We start from the raw sequence: 18,525 nt of genomic DNA, 5'->3' as shown, positions 1-18,525 counted from the left end.
GCCTTGTCAGGCCGGACGATCTCGAACCTTAACGTTGCCTTGATTGCCTTGTGAGAGACACTTAGCTGACACGAGCCACTAGCAGCTATGGCATTACCATTGTAGTCAAGGAGCTGGCAGGCTGGTGGAAGAATTCTAGTTTGGTCTCGGATGCTGTCGAGGTCTGACTGGGATAGGAGATTCACAGACGCGCCAGTGTCCAATTTAAATCGGATGTGACACTGGTTCACCGTGATGACAGCACACCACTCGTCATCAGGATCCACACTTAGGATTGAAAGGCGTTTTGCAAGAGCGAAGGAGACCAGTTCGTGTGTGGTAATGATGCCCACCTAATATGGAGACTCGAGGCAGTCAGCATCGGGGTCCGTTGGGCTTTCGGGATCGGAATCCTGCATGCCTTGTTGTACGCGATGGACAAATCTGCGCTGCAGCTGGGATCGCTGGCTGTTGATCAGTGGAGCGGACATGCATAAGGCCGCATAATGCCCAGGCTTTCCACATTGTAGACATCGCCTTCCTTTGGCTGGACATTGTCGCTTTAAATGGGCGGAGCCACAATTTTGACACGTCATGATGCTGACGTCAGCGCGTTCAGTGCGCCTTCGCGCATGCGCAGTGCGGTCGGCCGAGGTTCGCACATGGGCAGTTGGGTTTTCGGCCTCATCATCCTCCCGGTCGTGGTGCGCCTGCGTAGGAACCCAGGAAAAGTGTGCGAAATGGCCACTCTCCGCGATGCTGAGGCCTTGCATTCTGGCGATGGCCTGTACCCTTTCTGCCTCGTGGGAGGCCAGTTTTGCATTTTCTGCCGCCTTGATGCGGGAGTATCGATTGCTGGCAAGTTCATGGACAACGCACGTTTCGATGGCAACGGAGAGGGTCATCCTTTTGATTTTGAGGAGTTGCTCCCGCAGGGAGTAGGAATGGAGCCCGAAAACGATCTGATCCCAGATCATGGAATCAGCAGTTGAGTAAGATGCAGAAATGGGACAAAAAGGACTGAAAAGGTTCATCCTTACCCTGAAGCCTCTGTTGGAAGATGTACCGTTCAAAGCTCTCATTCACCTCGACTTCGCAGTGGCTGTCGAATTTCAGCAGAACTGTCTTGAACTGCGTCTTGTCTTCGCCATCGGCAAACGTGAGCAAGTTAAAGATGTGGATGACGTGATATCCCGCAGTCGACAGGAACAACGCAATCTTCCTGGCATCTGATGCTGCCTTGGGATCGGAGGCCTCGATGTACAGGAGGAACTTCTGTTTGAAGACCTTCCAGTTGGCACCGAGGTTACCGGAGCTCCAGAGTTGCAGAGGTGGCTGAACCCTTTCCATGCCGCTGGATGGTTGCTTGCTGGTCATTGCAGATTCACTCGAGGTAGGTTCATTAGAATTAATAGTTACCTGGTACCATGATGTGTTATGTGAGTTGGTTTAACACTGACTGCAACTGGATGCAGTACAACGAGAAACAGGCTTCCGACACAGGAGATGGTTCAACAATGTTTTATTGAACCTGCTGATTGCTATACATAATCTGCTGTGGGTTGACACTCTATTAATCTAAACTGATAACCTCTGTCTGGCTTGACCAGATTTGTTCTCTGTCACATGGAGACGGTGCTCACTGCATTGTGCACCCTGACTATCTCTGAAGCTGTATCCAGTGAGAAGAGGCAGAGTCTTGATGCCTCGTGTGTTTTATAGTGGTGGTGTCTCCTGCAGTGTCCTGTCTGATGATTGGTTGTTCTTTGTCCTGTGTGTTTATTGGTTATTCTGTGTGTCAGTCACTGCCTGTCTGTATTTCATTATATACATGAGTGGATATTATGACAAGCATGACTATAGGAGGGTCACAGGGACAGAGGTAAGGATTGATGGGGATCCCATGTCTAGGCCACAGAAGCAGTACAGTTTCCCCAGGGAAGCTGAGGCAGATTTGGAAATAGCTTTGGGATCGTTAGTAAAGCAGGGCATCCTAAGACCCACAGCAACACATGTAAATTCACCACTCTGGCCAGTCAGAAAGCCAGACAACTCGTGGAGAGCCACTGTAGATTACAGGGTTCTCAACATAAACATCCTGGCTTGCGCTCCAACAGTGGCAGCCATGGCAGACTTGCTGGGGGAAATTCCAGCATCTGCATGGGTATTTAGTATGTTAGACATTTCAACGGCTTCTGGTCCATTCCGGTCAGGCAAGAGGATCAGTAGAAATTCGGCTTCACCTTCAAGGGGCAACAATTTACTTGGAATTGCCTCCCCCAAGGGTTTCATAACTGCCGCAGTATCTTCCATCAGTGCATGGCAGATTGTTTAAAAGGGTTTAGTGAGCCCCACAGGATCATCCAGTATGTGGATGATGTGCTGCTGTTCACAGACACTGGTGAAGAGCACAACCCCTCAGTCAGTGAACTGCTGGAGCTGCTCTGTGAGAGCAGTTTCAAGGTTAACCCTAAGGAAGCACAGATAGGGTTAAGGGAAGTAAAATTCTTGGGGCTGACAATAAGAGCAGGAGAAAGGGCCATCGATGAGGCACGGAGGCAGGCAGTGCAGGAACTCCCTGTCCCCACTAACATAAGGGGGGGGGTGAGATCTTTCTTAGGGGTCACGGGCTACTGTAGGGATTTCATAGAGGACTAAGCCTCTACAGCAGCCTGTGGTAAACCACTGTGTTCTTATATTAAGGGTTGTACGGTAGAACCTGCACTCTAGGTTCACCTGGGCCCCTGCATGCTAGCTCCGCCCAGGAGCCGGGTTATAAATATGCGTGGCCTCCAGTTCGCAGGCATTTCGTCAGCTGCTGTAGGAGGCCACACATCAGGGGCGTCATTCTCCGACCCCCCGCCGGGTTGGAGAATCGCCGGGGGCTGCCGTGAATCCCGTCCCTGCCGGTTGCCGAGGTCTCCGGCACCGGATATTCGGCGGGGGCGGGAATCGGGCCGCGCCGGTTAGCGGGCCCCCCCCCCGCTCAATTCTCCGGCCCGGGTGGGCCGAAGTCCCGCCAATAAATTGCCTGTCCCACCGGCGTGGATTAAACCACCTTTTGAACGGCGGGACAAGGCGGCGTGGGCGGGCTCCGGGGTCCTGGGGGGAGCGCGGGGCGATCTGACCCCGGGGGATGCCCCCACGGTGGCCTGGCCCGCGATCGGGACCCACCGATCCGCGGGCGGGCCTGTGCCATGGGGGCACTCTTTCCCTTCCGCCTCTGCCACGGTCTCCACCATGGCGGAGGCGGAAGAGACTCCCTCCACTGCGCATGCGTGGGAAACTGTCAGCGGCCGCTGACGCTCCCGCGCATGCGCCGCCCGGGGGTGTCATTTCCGTGCCAGCTGGCGGGGCAACAAAGGCCGTTTCCGCCAGCTGGCGGGGCGGAAATTCCTCTGACGCGGGCCTTGCCCCTCAATGTTGGGGCTTGGCCCCCAAAGATGCGGAGCATTCCGCACCTTTGGGGCGGCGCGATGCCCGTCTGATTGGCGCCGTTTTGGGCGCCAGTCGGCGGACATCGCTCCGTTTCGGGAGAATTTCGCCCCTGATGCTAATAAAGCCTCAGTTTGAATTCAACTTCGTCTCCAGCCAAATTGTTCGTGCCTCACAGCCCTTTGCTCAGACTCTTACATAAAGGAGTTGAGTGGCAATGGGACGAGCAGTGTGAAACTGCCTTTGTCCAATTAAAACAGGACCCACAAAGAGCACCAGCCCTGGGAGCCATCGATCCCAAGGAGGAATGTTTCCTGGAGGTAGCAGCCAGCAGCGACAGCCTGAGTGCTGTGCTGCTCCAGGAACGGCATGGCAGGTTAAGGCCAGGAGTTTATTCCTCCAGGGTCCTCACAGAGGTGGAGAGGGCATACTCCAACTTTGAGCGACACCTCCTAGCCACACACTGGGCAGTGAAGAGGGTACAGGTCTTTATAAGAATGTCCCCATCACTCTCCTGACACACCAGACCCCGACCCAAATGCTGTTAGATGGTAGAATTAAAGATGGGACGGTCAGCAGTGTGAGAGTCACCCGCTGGACTCCCCTCCTCTTTCAAATGGCACTGCAGGTTAAGGAGCTATGCGAGCCCCAGCTTGCAGCCAATTTGATGTACCAGGGGAGCCGCACCGATACTCAGTAGGGGTATGGGACATGGACTTTGGGTTTAGGGCAGGTTTGCATCCCACAGGCAGGGAGATTTATGTGGACGGGTCGAGCACAGTTTCTGAGGGCACGAGGCTCACAGGCTGTGGGATATGGGACCCCGAGGCAGGGATAGCCTTACCCCTTAAACTCCCCCATACTTTAAATGCTCAGCAGGCAGAGCTAGCAGCAGTAATGTATGTGTTCCCCACCCCGAACGTTTCTCCACTCCATACACCATCTGTTCAGATAGCATGTTTACCTGCAATTCATGCACCGAGTACCTGGCTATCTGGTCCCGCCGGGGATACACCTCCTCGGACGGGAGCCCTTGACAACCAAACCCTTGCTAGAAGAGATTGTGGCAGCTGTAGGGGAGGGTGGAGATAGGTACATCCATAAAGTAAAAGCCCTCTCCAAAACGGAGCCACGGGCCGAGGGGAATCAGCGAGCAGATCAATTGGCCAAGGAGGATGCTAGAACCGGTGTGACTTGGGACCCCTATGAGGAAGGGCAGGTAGCTGCGGTCAGGGGGCAGCCTCAGGAAAAAGGGAGCGCAGGGGTGGTTTTGGCCCCTGACCTTTGTACGGTCCAGGCGCAGGATCCCATCCTGAAGGCTACCCTGACTGCTATCCGCAGGCAGGAAAAGGTAGAGGGTCCGTATGGGGCTGCAGATGTAGCTGTAAAGGAAGGTATGCTTTTTAAGGGGGATAAATGGGTAGTGCCTTCCCTATACAGAAAAGAGTTTTTGAAGCTAGCCCATGAGGGCCCAGGGGCGGGACACCCCGGACCAGAGACCACCTGGCAATAGGTGGAGATGGCAGGATGGTGGCCAGGTATTAGGGAGGACGTCCGTGACTTTTGTGCGGGCTGTCTGGTTTGCGCAGCAAACAACCCAGATCCCCAGAAGAGGAAGGTATCTATGTGACACATCAGGAGGGTGGAGGGGCCATGGCAGTCGGTACAGATCCAAGTATTGTTTAGTGCTAGTAGATGTGTTCTCGAAGTGGGTAAAAGCCTTCCCCTACCGAACAGCCACTGCAGTGGGCACAGCAAAAATTCTGGTTAGAGATGTTTTCTCCAGGTGGGGACTCCCGCAGTTTATGGAGTCGGATCAGGAGAGCCACTTTACAGGACATGTTATGCAGGCAACACTTAAAGTACTGGGCATAAAAGCCAAATGGCATGTGGCTTATAACCCCCAGTCCTCAGGCCCAGTCGAACGGTTAAACCAGGCCATTAAGGAAAGGATAAGGAAAGAAACCGGTGATTCACCCAACTGGTGGGTGGAGGTTTTGCTCTTAGTGCTTATGGGGATCAGTGCCAGCCAGTTTCGGAGTGTGGGGTACTCCCCCCATGACCTCATGACGGGACGGGTTATGAGGACCCCGGTCCAAGTCATGGTCCCAGCCCTGACAGAAAGACAGTTGAGGGAGGTAAACAGGGACAAGTTTGCAAAAAGGCTGTTTGAGCAGCTCAAATAGATTCACTGGCAGGCTGCCAGTATTATGGGGGTCCAGCACCAAAGGAATAAGCTACTGTTAGAACCTCGCACACACCGCGAGTGGGGAGTGGGTAACCAGGTAATGGTCAGGAGTTATGCTTGGGTAGGGTCTTTCGAACCCTTGTATGCTGGCCCATATAGCATAGTGGATAAAGCTAGTCCGATGCTGTGTGCCATCCAACTCCCCCGTAGAGTCAAATGATTCCACATCAACCAGTTTAAGTTGTTTGATCCCACAAGGGCAGGAAAGAGCAAAAGGGGAGCGCGGGCACAGGAGCAGGGAGGTGAGAAGGCTCCTGTAGATGTGGAAACCATAGGGGAAACAGCTAACCCTGTCCCCCTGCATTGTGAAATGGCTTGCTGCCGGTGTGAGGCAACACAAGGGTCCATAACGTTTTAAAAGGGACCATGGTGCAGGCTGCAAGCCTGAGTGAAGGGTTTAAGGAGACAGTGCTGAGGGCAGTAAGCCTGTGTAATGACACTGACTCCAGCCTTCCACAGGCAGGTAAAGTAAACTGCCTCAGGGAGACAGAAATGGCAGAAGGAGAGGACATGGAGGTGTCATCTCTGGTGTGGGAACCCCCTCAGGCGAAAGAGTAGCAGCGTCTCAAAACCCACAGGAAGGTGGTCCCCATCACTAATGACACCTGGGATCAGGGCCAGAAACAAGAGGAACGAAGGGGGCTCAGCTTGGGCAGGGAGCCCAGGGGGACCCCGAGATCCGATAGCAGAGGAAGAAAGGGGCAGGCAGGCCCCCCAGAGAGAAGAGTTCTGGCTAGCGCAGCCCGGCCAGCCAGAAGAATGGCCTCACCTAAGTGAAGGCAGGTTTTAAGCTGGCCATCCGGAACCGGGTGGCATTGTACATAGTATTTTGTTTTGGTTTTTTTCCCCAGAGGGAGGTTTTGCAGTGTAAAATATATTTGTAATGTGTGGAAATTAGTTTAAACGGGATTTTATTCGTTTCAGAAACTAGTGTAAGAAAGGGTCCTGTTCAGTCAGTCGAATCGATGGGCGCTAGGACCCTGGTGGGGCTGTGCTGTGAGCATGTCGAACAGACAGACAGCAAAGGCGATTTCAAGTCAATTTCCAAACTTCAAAGCGGTAGCCGCCTGAATAGAATTCATGCACTTTAAGTCAGGGTGTGTATTCTGAAGGGTAGGTAGTACTGACGAGGCAAGGATGTGTTTTGTCTGTTTTACAGATGGGCACCCGACGATGTGGATCTTGATGGCGATGGGCATGCAGGTGTGTGCCGGGCGACGAGGGGACACAGAGGAGTCCCTGGTCTACAGGTGCTCTGGGGGCAGGGCACTCCTTGTAACAACCGGGCAGGGGGACCCGGTAGAGAACGGCCAGTCCAGCTATTCCCATGAGGGAAGATGGCCTGGATGGCTGGGGTCAAACTCGACCAGATTCTCCAGCCACAGGAGCTTTGAATACGGAGAACTCTTGTGCAGAAATTAAAGTGGTGACTGACCGGGTTAGGATGACTGAGGGCAGGCGGGTGTGCTTGACCTGTGAGGGGGACGTTTCTTTTGGGAGATGGTGGTGGCTCAGGAAGCTGAGCTCGGACATGAGGGATTGATCCTCAGACTGGGAAAGACTGGACAATGACACCTACCGGACCATCACGGGGTCACCAGGAGGGGTCACTGTACGTTGGGAGAAATGGTGGGCATATTTGTGTTTATGGGGGTCTGCCAAGATGTGTCCCGAAGGGGCAGCAATTACCTTTGTGAGGTGGTGGCAGGACCCCGGGAACGGGATAAATTGGGACCGCAGTGGGGAAGCATGTGTAGCTCCCAGGGCAGGGATGGCAGTGAAAGCCACCCAACTGCTGGTTCAGGTGAAGAAACCCCTACCCACAGCCCAACCGATCGACCCTCACAACTGTCCAACCACCACCCAGGGGCCCAGGAATGGGTTAGTATTCATTCCCACAGAAAAGCTGCTTTATCAGGGGGTACATTACGCTGTGGCATCAGTGGTTTTAAACCTGACAGAGGTACGGTTACCTGCATGGTGTCCTCGGGAAACAGGACTACTGTTCCAAGCCCTTCTGAAAGACATGTTTCAAAAGATTTATAATCTGGATTTCGGGGATGTAAATATTGATCAATTGTATAAACAGGAAAATGTTTTTACTGTGGGACCAGGGAGGCAATGGCGAGGGCTCGTCAATGACGGCTTCACAGCATTTAATACTGGCACATCAACTGTCAATAGCCTAGATAATGTAGAATTGGCTCCATAAAGGAACGATTTAAAGAGCCAGCCCAGGAAGATTTTGGGGGATGAAAATGCTGTTGTCGAGTCGGGGTTACACGAGGAGATGGTGATGACTCTACATTTAAAAGAAATTATAACACAATTGGACACACATGCCAAAACTATAAACGCTTTAATTAGAGAGGATCGGAATGCATCCGATCAGGCTGCACAAAATGAGGTGTGTGGGCTCTATGGGGCTTGGTTGCTGGGAGATGGGAGGAACAATCTGGAGGATTGGAGACAAGGTCAGGTCCCCTCATGGATAAGCAACCAGCACCTAGCAGCGCACTACCCTTATAACAGCACATTGAGTCCCTGCCAGCTTTGTGTAGCCTCAGGAACCTACCCAGTACCTGTGGATCGTGGGAAGTCCAACCACACAATCATGGGGGTAGTTATGAGAATCCTGATGATGGGAACCTCTGCACAACCAGCTCCTCTGTACCGAGTGGAGAATGTGAGAGTCATTCGTGGGGTGTAATGTTCGTTACAGGGAGGTCCCGCCCTATGTCATTGTGTGGGAACGCACTGTGACAGGCACTGACCTTGCGGGTTGTCGGAGCAGGGGAGCACAAGTGATCTTGTGTCCCCAGCACATGAAGGCCTATGCTAGACCTCAGTGTGGGTTCAGTACTGCTGGTGTAGAGCCTATAAACTGCACCATGGAAGAAATGGCCGCTAGCCATGTCCCTCCACAGGTGGCATACATAGGGGGTGGGACATACTGTGTTACCACCAGTGCCCAGCGGTATCAGCACGGACCACAGCAGTGGTGCCCGATATCGCACAGCAGTTTTTGTTTTAAACCCAGGGCGGAAGTGCATGTGGCACACCAGCGAATCGTACCCATCCCAGAACCGTCCTCCATTCACATTACGGGACAGGAGAATTTTACTTACTTGCAAGACTATGTTGCCCACTTTAGGTATGATACTCCCCCTGTATATACCGTTATCTGGGGAATGTTGTTTGATGCATTTGTTTGTTTTTCGTTCCACTTTAATTTAGAAGTAAGGGGATATTGTGACTATGGTTTCTGAAGCTAATAGAGTTGCTCATCACGTTAGTCGATACAGTCTGAACAGGGTCTGATTGTATCAAAGGGGCATCTGTAAGTTATGGCAACTCCCCATCCGTGCCAGTTAGGGCAACATTGCTACAGAAATGGCAAGACTTACAGTTAGGGCAACATTGCTACAGAAATGGCAAGACTTATAGTTAGGGCAACATTGCTACAGAAACGGCAAGACTTACAGACATTTTAAAATAAGAAAGCTTTCCTGCAAAAAGCCTGCAACAATGGCCGGAAGCAGCCAGACAGAGAAATACACATCACAAGATCATCCCAGAGAAGAACAAAGGGGACATTGGGCCAGGGCACGGCCAACAGAAAAATTATGCCAGGAATGTGGATAGCTCAGAGTGAGCTGGGGAAGACAATGACTATGGAAATGAGTTTCTGCCCAAACCAGACAGAAACCTATTCCACTAATGGCAAACTAATTCAAACTGTCCCAGTATCTCCTAGGAGCCATTTGCGAGCAATCAGGCAAGCTCCGGAGACACCATCAGCTATTGTGAAGAAACTGATCAGGTTAGCTTCTTCCTGAGGGTGATTAGCGCGCCTTTTGTCTTGGAAATCGATCAGTGGGAGGAGCCAGCCGGCTCCATTGAAACATGTGCGCTTAAAGATACAGGACACAGACAAGTGAGAGAGCGATCTTGGGTAGATTTTACTCAGAAGGTCCGATTGAAAAGTTTTGCACAGACGTTTGGGCTGGAGGAGATTTGAGAACTAAGGAGAAGAAACTCTAAAAACCTACGAAGGGATCACCACAAGGTAGAACTACAGGCCCAACAGGAGAAGCAAGTCTCCACGAACCAAGTGCAGAGGCAGACCGTAACAAACTAGGACCCAAGAAGCCAGAGGGGAGCCAGAAGGTTTTGTGCGTTTTTAAACAGACCCATTCAGCTAGGAAGTGGTGAGTATATTTTGTCAGCTTACAGAAACCCCCAATTAAGCTAGGCGTGTTGAGGAAGGTGGTAAGGGACGGTATATAACAACCTCTTGTAAAACATTGCTAAAACTGTTTAAAGTAAGGATTTTTTGTTGTGCCGTTAGTCCTAGTTCTCATAGACATAATTGCAAGTGTGCGTGTGTAGATTTCAACTTGGGTTGTGGATTTCATAAACTGGACTTCCTTTTCTCCAATAAATTACTTAATTTTAATTCACCTTGGTTGTGGTCTCGCCTGTTCCCTTATCGCTCGTCCTGGCCAAGTCACACTCAAGTGCCAGGACATAATTCCGCAGTCGAGAATCTTTGAGGGGCTCTGGGTGCCTCAAAACGCTCACCCAGGAAGAACCAGCTGGTTAGGGATTCCTCCTTCTCGCTCTCTTGTGAAGCAGCCCTAACGAGACACTTACAGGGTGGTAGCTTTCGCCACCGACAAGAGAGAGAGTCACGACTTCCGGTGGTGGCCATGGAGGAGTAGGTCATACATTTGATAGCTCCTGCCTGTAACGGACTTTTGGACTTTTCTCTCCAGTTTTTTTCGGATTTTATGGGATAAATCAGTGAAGACTGAGACAGTAAGGAAAAATCCCCCTCCGGTGTATGGAGAGTTGGATCAGAAGTGGCCGTGTGAGACACCAAAGTCTGATAAGGGAGACGCAAGCAGAGCTGGTAACATGGGACAGCATGGTGGAGGGCAAGGGCCACGGGGAGACGGCAGAGTGATCGTCGGAGCAGCTGGTGAAGTTTTTCAAGGATTGCTTTGCCAAGCTGAATGAAGAAGGACACGCTGCACCCGATTAAGGCTTTGATTGATCAAGTGGTTCAGAATCAGGAAATCCATGGGAGAGCGATCCAGGAGGTCGAACAAAAGTTGTCCGAGCACGAGGAGTATATAACCGTGCTGGAAAGCAAGGTGGGGATGATGAACGACCGCCAGAAAAGAATGCAGGAGAAGTTGGAGGACCTGGAGAATAGGCCCAGGAGGCAGAATCTCAGAATTGTTGGCCTCCCTGAAGGCAGTGAGGGATCGGATGTGAGGGCCTATGTGATGGACATGTTGGAGACGTTGATGGGGGCTGGGGCGCTCCCTCGGCCCCTGGAATTGGACAGAACGCACAGAGCCCTCACGAGGAAGCCCAGAGCGAACGACCCGCCAAGGGCCATGGTGGTACGTTTTCACCGTTTCATGAACAAGGAACACGATTTGCGGTGGGCCAAGAAAGAACGGAGCAGCAAGTGGGAGAACTGTGAGTTCTCTCAGGACCTGGGAGCGGATTTGGCCAAGAGGCGAGCTGGGTTCAATCGGGCAAAAACGACCCTCGGGGTGCTGTACCCAGCCCGTCTGTGGGTCACACATGACAAACGGGACTTCTATTTTGAAACACCAGATGAAGTATGGACCTTTATTAAAGAAAAGAAGCTGGAGGTGAATTAAAAGGCGCTTAAGCCTTGGAGAAGTACTGTGGCGGCGATTTGTGGTGCTGGATTGTATAAATGTAAATAGCTCTATGTGAAATAATGGGCTGTGTGGATGGTTAACGGTTGCTCTGTCTTGCAGGGACCTTGTTAGAGGGGGGATGGGCTTTGAATTTGGTTCTGCTTTTTGGGTGACTATTTTTCTAAAGTGACTGTTTCTTCACTTTTTTCTGTTGTTTGTTTACTGGGGGTTGTGATGCTTTTAAAATGTTTATTCATGTGGTGGGGGGAGAGAGAAGAGTACAATAGGGAGACAGACTGCTTGGTGCCAGGGGCAGGAGCTATCAAGTTAGCATGGGTCAGCTGACTCTTGGAAGCACAGTGGGGGGTGAGCAGGTGGAGCTTGACTTGGGGGATTGGGTTTCTAGTGTTGTTGGTAGCGGGGGAGGGAGGGGGGGAGATGCTTTGCTGACAGGGGAGGAACTGTTACTAGGGGACAAATGGGAGGTCGGGAACGATGACAGTCCGAGTGGGGACTCGAGGATGCGGAGGGCACGAGCTCAAGGCTGGCCTAAAAAGGGTGATGGCTAGTCGGCAAGGGGGGCGGGGGGGCGGTTGGAAGCCCCCCAGTCCAGGCTGATCACATGGAACGTGAGAGGACTGAATGGGCCGGTCAAGAGGGCTCGTGAGTTTGCGCATTTGAGGGAATGGAAGGCGGACGTGGCAATGCTACAAGAGACACACCTAAAGGTTACAGACAGACGAGATTGAGGAAAGGGTGGGTTAGCCAAATATTCCACTCAGGACTGGACTGAAAGACCAGGGTGGTAGCGATCTTGATCAGCAAACGAGTGGCATTCGAGGCAGGGAGAATCGTGTCAGACAAGGGGGGTAGATACATAATGGTGAGTGGGAAGCTGGAGGGGGTGCGAGTGGTACTTGTGAACATATATGCTCCGAATTGGGACAACGTGTAATTTATGAGGCGGGTGTTAGGTAAGATCCCAGACTTAGAGTCACATAACCTGATCATGGGAGGGAACTTCAACACAGTCATTGATCCGGAATTGGACCGGTCAAAATCCAGGACAGGGAGGAGGCCGGTTGCGGCAAAGGAATTGAAGGGTTTTATGGAACAGATGGGGGGAGTAGACCCATGGAGGTTTGCACGGCCAAGGACGAAGGAGTTTTCCTTTTTTCACATGTCCACAAGGTATACTCTCGCATCAACCTTTTTGTTCTGAGCAGGGTGCTAATTACGAAGATGGTGGATACCGAGTAGTCGGCAATCGCAGTGTCGGATCATGCCCCGCACTGGGTGGATCTACAGGTTAGTGCGGAGAGAGGGCAACGCCCGCTATAGACACTGGATGTGGGGTTGTTAGCGGACGAGGCGGTCTGTGAGCGGGTTAACAAGTCCATCCAGAACTACCTGGAAACAAATGATACGGGGAGGTCTCTGCAGCGACGGTCTGGGAAGCTTTGAAGGCAGTAGTCAGAGGGGAATTAATCTCGATACGGGCCCACAGAGAAAAGGTGGAACGGGCTGAGAGGGATAGATTAGTGGAGGAGATACTCCAGGTGGACAGGAGATACTCGGAAGCCCCGGACGCGGGGCTACTGAGGGAGCGGCACGGGTTACAGGTGGGGTTTGGGCTATTGACCACAGGGAAAGCAGTGGAACAGTTGAGGAAAGCAAGGGGGGCGATCTATGAGTACGGGGAAAAGGCAAGCAGAATGTTGGCGTACCAGCTCAGGAAAAGAGAAGCGGCCAGGGAGATAGGTAAAGTAAAGAGTAGAGACGGTAATACTGTCCTGGACCCAGCGGGGGTGAACGAGGTGTTCAAGGAGTTTTATAGTAAATTATATGAGTCGGAACCCCTGACTGGGGTGGAGGGGATGAGGCAATTTCTGGATCAGTTGAGGTTCCCGAGGGTGGAGGAGGACCTGGTGGAGGGGCTGGAGGCCCCAATTGAGATTGAGGAAATAATCAAGGGGCTGGAGGGCATGCAGTCGGGCAAGGCCCCAGGGCCTGACGGCTACCTGGTGGAATTCTATAAGAAGTTTTCAGAGATATTGAGCTCACTGCTGGTGAAGACATTTAATGAAGCAAGAGAGAAGGGAGTCCTCCCCCCAACAATGTCTCAGGCCTCGATTTCATTGATCCTGAAACGGGAGAAGGATCCGGAGCAATGCGGGTCATACAGGCCGATTTCTCTACTGAATGTGGACGCCAAACTGCTGGCTAAGATACTGGCCACAAGGATAGAGGACAGTGTCCCGGGGGGAAGACCAGATAGGGTTCGTGAAGGGCAGGCAACTCAAGGCCAATGTTGGAAGACTTCTAAATGTTATTATGATGCCCTCAGAAGGAGAGGAGATGGAGGTGGTGGTAGCGATGGATGCGGAGAAGGCTTTTGATCGGGTGGAGTGGAATTACCTGTGGGAGGCGCTGGGAAGGTTTGGGTTTGGTGAGGGCTTTATTGACTGGGTGCGGTTGCTCTATCAGGCACCAGTAGCGAGTGTGCGTACGAACCGGCTGAGGTCGGGGTATTTTAAACTACACCGAGGGACGAGGCAAGGGTGCCCACTCTCCCCGTTACTGTTTGCTCTGGCCACAGAGCCATTGGCCATGGCGTTAAGAGCCTCTAGGAACTGGAAAGGGCTGGTTCGGGGTGATGGAGCACTGGGTCTCATTCTATGCAGATGACCTGCTCTTGTACATTTCGGACCCTTTGGAGGGGATGGGGGAAGTAATGCGAATCTTGGGGTAATTTGGCAATTTTTCAGGGTATAAATTGAACATGGGGAAAAGCGAGATGTTTGTGATCCAGGCAAGAGGACAGGAGAACAGACTGGAAGAGCTGCCGCTTAGAATGGTAGGGAAGAGCTTTCGATATCTGGGAATCCAGGTGGCCTGGAAATGGGAGGTACTACACAAGTTAAACCTATCCCGGTTGGTAGAACAAATGGAAGGGGACTTTAAGAGATGGGACATGCTCCCGCTATCACTGGTGGGGAGGGTACAGACCGTGAAAATGACGGTCGTCCCCAGATTTCTGTTTGTCTTTCAGTGCCTCCCCATCTTCATCCCAAAGGCCTTTTCAAGCGGCTGAATAAGATCATTTTGAGCTTTGTGTGGGCGGGTAAAACCCCGCGAGTGAAGAAAGTGTTGCTGGAGCGCAGTCGGGGGGAGGGTGGGTTGGCGCTGCCGAACGTCTGCAATTAACTCTGGGCGGCTAATATAGCCATGATTAGGAAGTGGGTAGTGGGGGAGGGGCTGGCATGGGAGCGGTTGGAGGCAGCGTCATGCAAAGACACCAGTTTGAGAGCATTGGTAACGGCACCTCTGCCATTCTCGCCAGCCCGATACTCCACAAGTCCGGTGGTGATGGCGGCTCTGAGAATCTGGGGGCAATGGAGGAGATATAAGAGAGTGGAGGGAGCACGATTTGGACCCTGATTTATAATAACCACAGGTTTGTACCGGGTAGGCTAGATGGCGGGTTCCGGAGTTGGCAGAGGGCAGGAATTGGAAGGATGGGGGATCTATTTATAGATGGGAGCTTTCCCAGCTTGAAAGCTTTGGAGGATAAATTTAAATTGCTAGCAAGGAATGGTTTTAGGTATTTGCAGGTGCGAGACTGCCTGAGAAAGCAGGTTCCGGCCTTTCCGCTGCTGCCGCCACGGGGGATACAGGATAGAGTAGTCTCCAGTACCTGGGTGGATATCGGATATTTACCAGGAGTTTTCGGAGGTGGAGGAAACTCCAGTGGAGGAGCTTAAGGGCAAGTGGGAGGACGAGCTCGGAGGAGAGATAGAGGGCTAAGCAGGGTTAATACCTCCTCATCATGTGCCAGGCTTAGCCTGGTACAATTTAAGGTAGTCCACCGGGCACACATGACAGCGGCTAGGATGAGTAAGTTTTTCGGGGTAGAGGGTAGGTGTGCGAGGTGCGCGGGAAGCCCAGCAAATCATGTCCACATGTTTTGGGCATGCCCGAAGCTTAGGGGTTGGGGCAGGATTTTGCTGAGGCAATGTCCACGGTACTAAAAACACGGGTGGTGCCGAGTCCCGAGGTAGCGATCTTTGGAGTGTCGGAAGAGCCGGGAGTTCGGGGGCGAAAGAGGCCGACGTCTTGGCCTTTGCCTCCCTGGTAGCCCGGAGATGGATCTTGTTAATGTGGAGGGGCTCGAAGCCCCCGAGTGTAGAGACCTGGGTTAGTGACATGGCTGGGTTTCTCAGTCTCGAGAAAATAAAGTTTGCCTTAAGAAGGTCAATGTTAGGGTTCTCCCGGAGGTGGCAGCCGTTCGGCGATTTCTCGGCGAAAATTAAAATGTCAGCAGATGCAGTAATCCAAGGGCGGGGGGGGGGGATTGTTGTATGGTTGAGGTGCGTGAAGATTGGGCTGGGGGGGAAATGTTTATTTTACCATGTTGATGTCATTGTTTATGTTACTGTTATAAAAATGTTCAAATACCTTAATAAAATATTATTTTTAAAAAAGAGTCATACAGGTGTAGATGGCGGAAGGATAGCTGGTGTGGCATAAGGACAGGGTCACCAGTCAGGTATAAACGGTGAGCCTTGCTAACTCTCCCTTGCGAAGCAGTCCCAGTGTGACGCTTCCGGGTCTTTGATTTCAAAGCCTGCAGGGGAGAGACACCCACAGCTATCTGTGACACCCAATTCCAGCCTGTTTTGGGGTAAAAAGAATGCTGTAACTGGTGTTCCTGATAGCAACATGTGAGCAGTCAGTGATTCTCTGTGTACAAGGGATGTCAGCCAGTGCTGCAAATCTCCTAGCTCCTTTGTATTGGCTGTTAGAGTAAAGGGGGTAGTTGGTGGTTCTGGTTAGCCCAGGGCATTGGTTACCTGCTTATTACAGCTACTGTTATAATTCGTAACTCAGGTAGTGAGTTGTGGCTGGTGTTCGGCAATCATTTCCATAGGACCGACTTTAAACTGCCACACCTTGACAGGTATACGGCAAGCCACTAGGTAAATCTGTGGTTGAGTTTTCCCAGTTGCTGCTAGGTTAAATATACAGTTTTCTGCATCTCCCGGGATTCTTGAAGAAAGGCAAGGCAGGGGCTTTGTGACTACCATGTAAATTGGCATCGCAGAGCGCAATCAGGACCCCAATAACCTTTTTAACATGAGATTGCAGAAGCCCTGCTAAGTGTCAATCCATCAGTAAAAGCCCAGTTCAATTGGTCGAAAGCAGTTTTTGAATGATACCAAGCAGACCGTAGGATCTGTGCGCCATTGCACAGTTTGGATTATCAGGAGAATTTCTGTTTTCTTCTTCCTGACATATTTGGCCTTATTTAACCTCTATATGTTTCAACTTTTTACAATCGATGTCCATCATTGCCAGTTTCATTTGGACAAAGGAACAGTTGGAGAAATAGTAATGGGACCTATAAAGAGGACAAGCAGCGGAGGGGGTGAAGCCATATCCAGCACGCAGGATGTACGGGCCAAGAGTGAGTTTCTAGGATCTATCCCAGAAATCATTCATCAGAAGGCTGTGTTTCTCCAGGAAGGCTGTTGCAGACCTCTGTAGCCTCCTGAAACAGGATCTGCTACCTGCTGGATTAGATGTTGTGCCAGCGGCTCTCAAAGTCATCCCAGCCCATTACATCTTTGCCAGTGATTCTTTCCAGTTTGCTGCAGGGGACACTAGCCACAACTCACTACCTGAGTGATGAATTATAACAGTAGCTATAATAAGCAGGTAACCAATGCCCTGGGCTAACCAGAACCACCAACTACCCCCTTTACTCTAACAGCCAATACAAAGGAGCTAGGAGATTTGCAGCACTGGCTGACATCCCTTGTACACAGAGAATCACTGACTGCTCACATGTTGCTATCAGGAACACCAGTTACAGCATTCATGAATAGGAAATGTTACTGTTCCATTATTTTCCAGGTACAGTAGTCTGCAATCGTAGAAACAGGGACATGCGGGTTTGTGCAAAATACTCAAAATTATGACCATTGTCACAATTCATTTTTCTGGTATTAATCGATTATCCTAATATTCAGTCCTCCCAGGTATGCAACAGGATGCTGCTGGAGGCCAAGAGATATTCCCTACTGATGAGGCTGATGACACCCCTCCACAATTCCACACAGTTGAGCAACATGGTGTAATCAAAACCAAGGGAGTACTAGGATCATCATTGAGCACACAATAGGGATGCTGAAGAAGTCGTTCAGGAGTCTCCACAGATCTAGCGGCTTACTACAATGTGCCCTAGCATGAGTCTCCTGCATCATAATTTTCTGTATCTGCTAAACGTGGGTATGCAGAGATGCTTGCATTTGGAGCAACAGCATTCAACAAGGAAGGACAGGGAGATGGTGAAGCAGCAGCAAAAGGAGGGCCACCTCAATACTTAAATGATTCCTGTGACCTACTCATTCCCCTGTCCTGAAACCTTATATAAAGCCCCACTTCATTAATAATTCTTTGTTACATTCATCACCATTCACGCATTCATGCATTAAAGAATATTAAGCCAATCTGGCAACTTCTAAGTAGCAAAGCTGATTCAGAAGCTGCAACAAAACAAATTGCAGAGGTGCTAATTGTGAAAAAGATGTTAAATATAATTCCCAACACAATAATCATCTTCCATACATTTCACCCCAAATGTAAAGCCATGGTGCCTTTCTTATAAGATTTTCCTACCCCTTCTACTCTGTAAGCTGATCCCTAGTCGCCTCAGTACTACTGGTGTAAGATTGCAGTTTCTCATATTAGGACCCTCGAGATGCTTAGGTCCCATGATCTCTAGGTACTCAAGCCAGTGATGCTATTGTGCTTCCGCTCTGGTTAATATGTTCCTTGCCACTGATACCTGTGATGTGGAGATGCCAGCATTGGACTGGGGTGGGCACAGTAAGAAGTCTTACAACACCAGGTTAAAGTCCAACAGGTTTGTTTGGAAGAACTAGCTTTTGGAGCACAGCTCCTTCATCACTCACTTGATGAAGGAGCTGCGCTCTGAAAGCTAGTCATTCCAAATAAACCTTTTGGACTTTAACCCTGGTGTTGTAAGACTTCTTACTGATACCTGTGGCTGCTCAATGGTTTTAGGTCTTTCACCATATACAGCTACTCTGTCTCACTATCGAACCCAGACGGACCATTTCATTGCTGGTGCTTGGGAGGGCTGAAGAGCACGAC

General features: G+C 51.1%; 1 long non-coding RNA gene across 1 annotated transcript; it reads left to right on the top strand.

The window, feature by feature from the left end:
* The first annotated feature begins 9,581 nt into the window (after positions 1–9,581).
* On the top strand, positions 9,582–18,260 carry LOC140429893 (uncharacterized). Its single transcript, XR_011949233.1, has 3 exons — positions 9,582–9,873; positions 12,573–12,654; positions 17,379–18,260. It is a non-coding gene; the product is annotated as an uncharacterized lncRNA (long non-coding RNA).
* The last annotated feature ends 265 nt before the right edge of the window (positions 18,261–18,525 follow it).

The sequence above is a fragment of the Scyliorhinus torazame genome, chromosome 1 (assembly GCF_047496885.1).
Source record: "Scyliorhinus torazame isolate Kashiwa2021f chromosome 1, sScyTor2.1, whole genome shotgun sequence".
Lineage (NCBI taxonomy): Eukaryota > Metazoa > Chordata > Chondrichthyes > Carcharhiniformes > Scyliorhinidae > Scyliorhinus > Scyliorhinus torazame.
The sequence above is the reverse complement of the archived record's forward strand: the minus strand, read 5'-3'. Positions and strand labels throughout refer to the sequence as shown.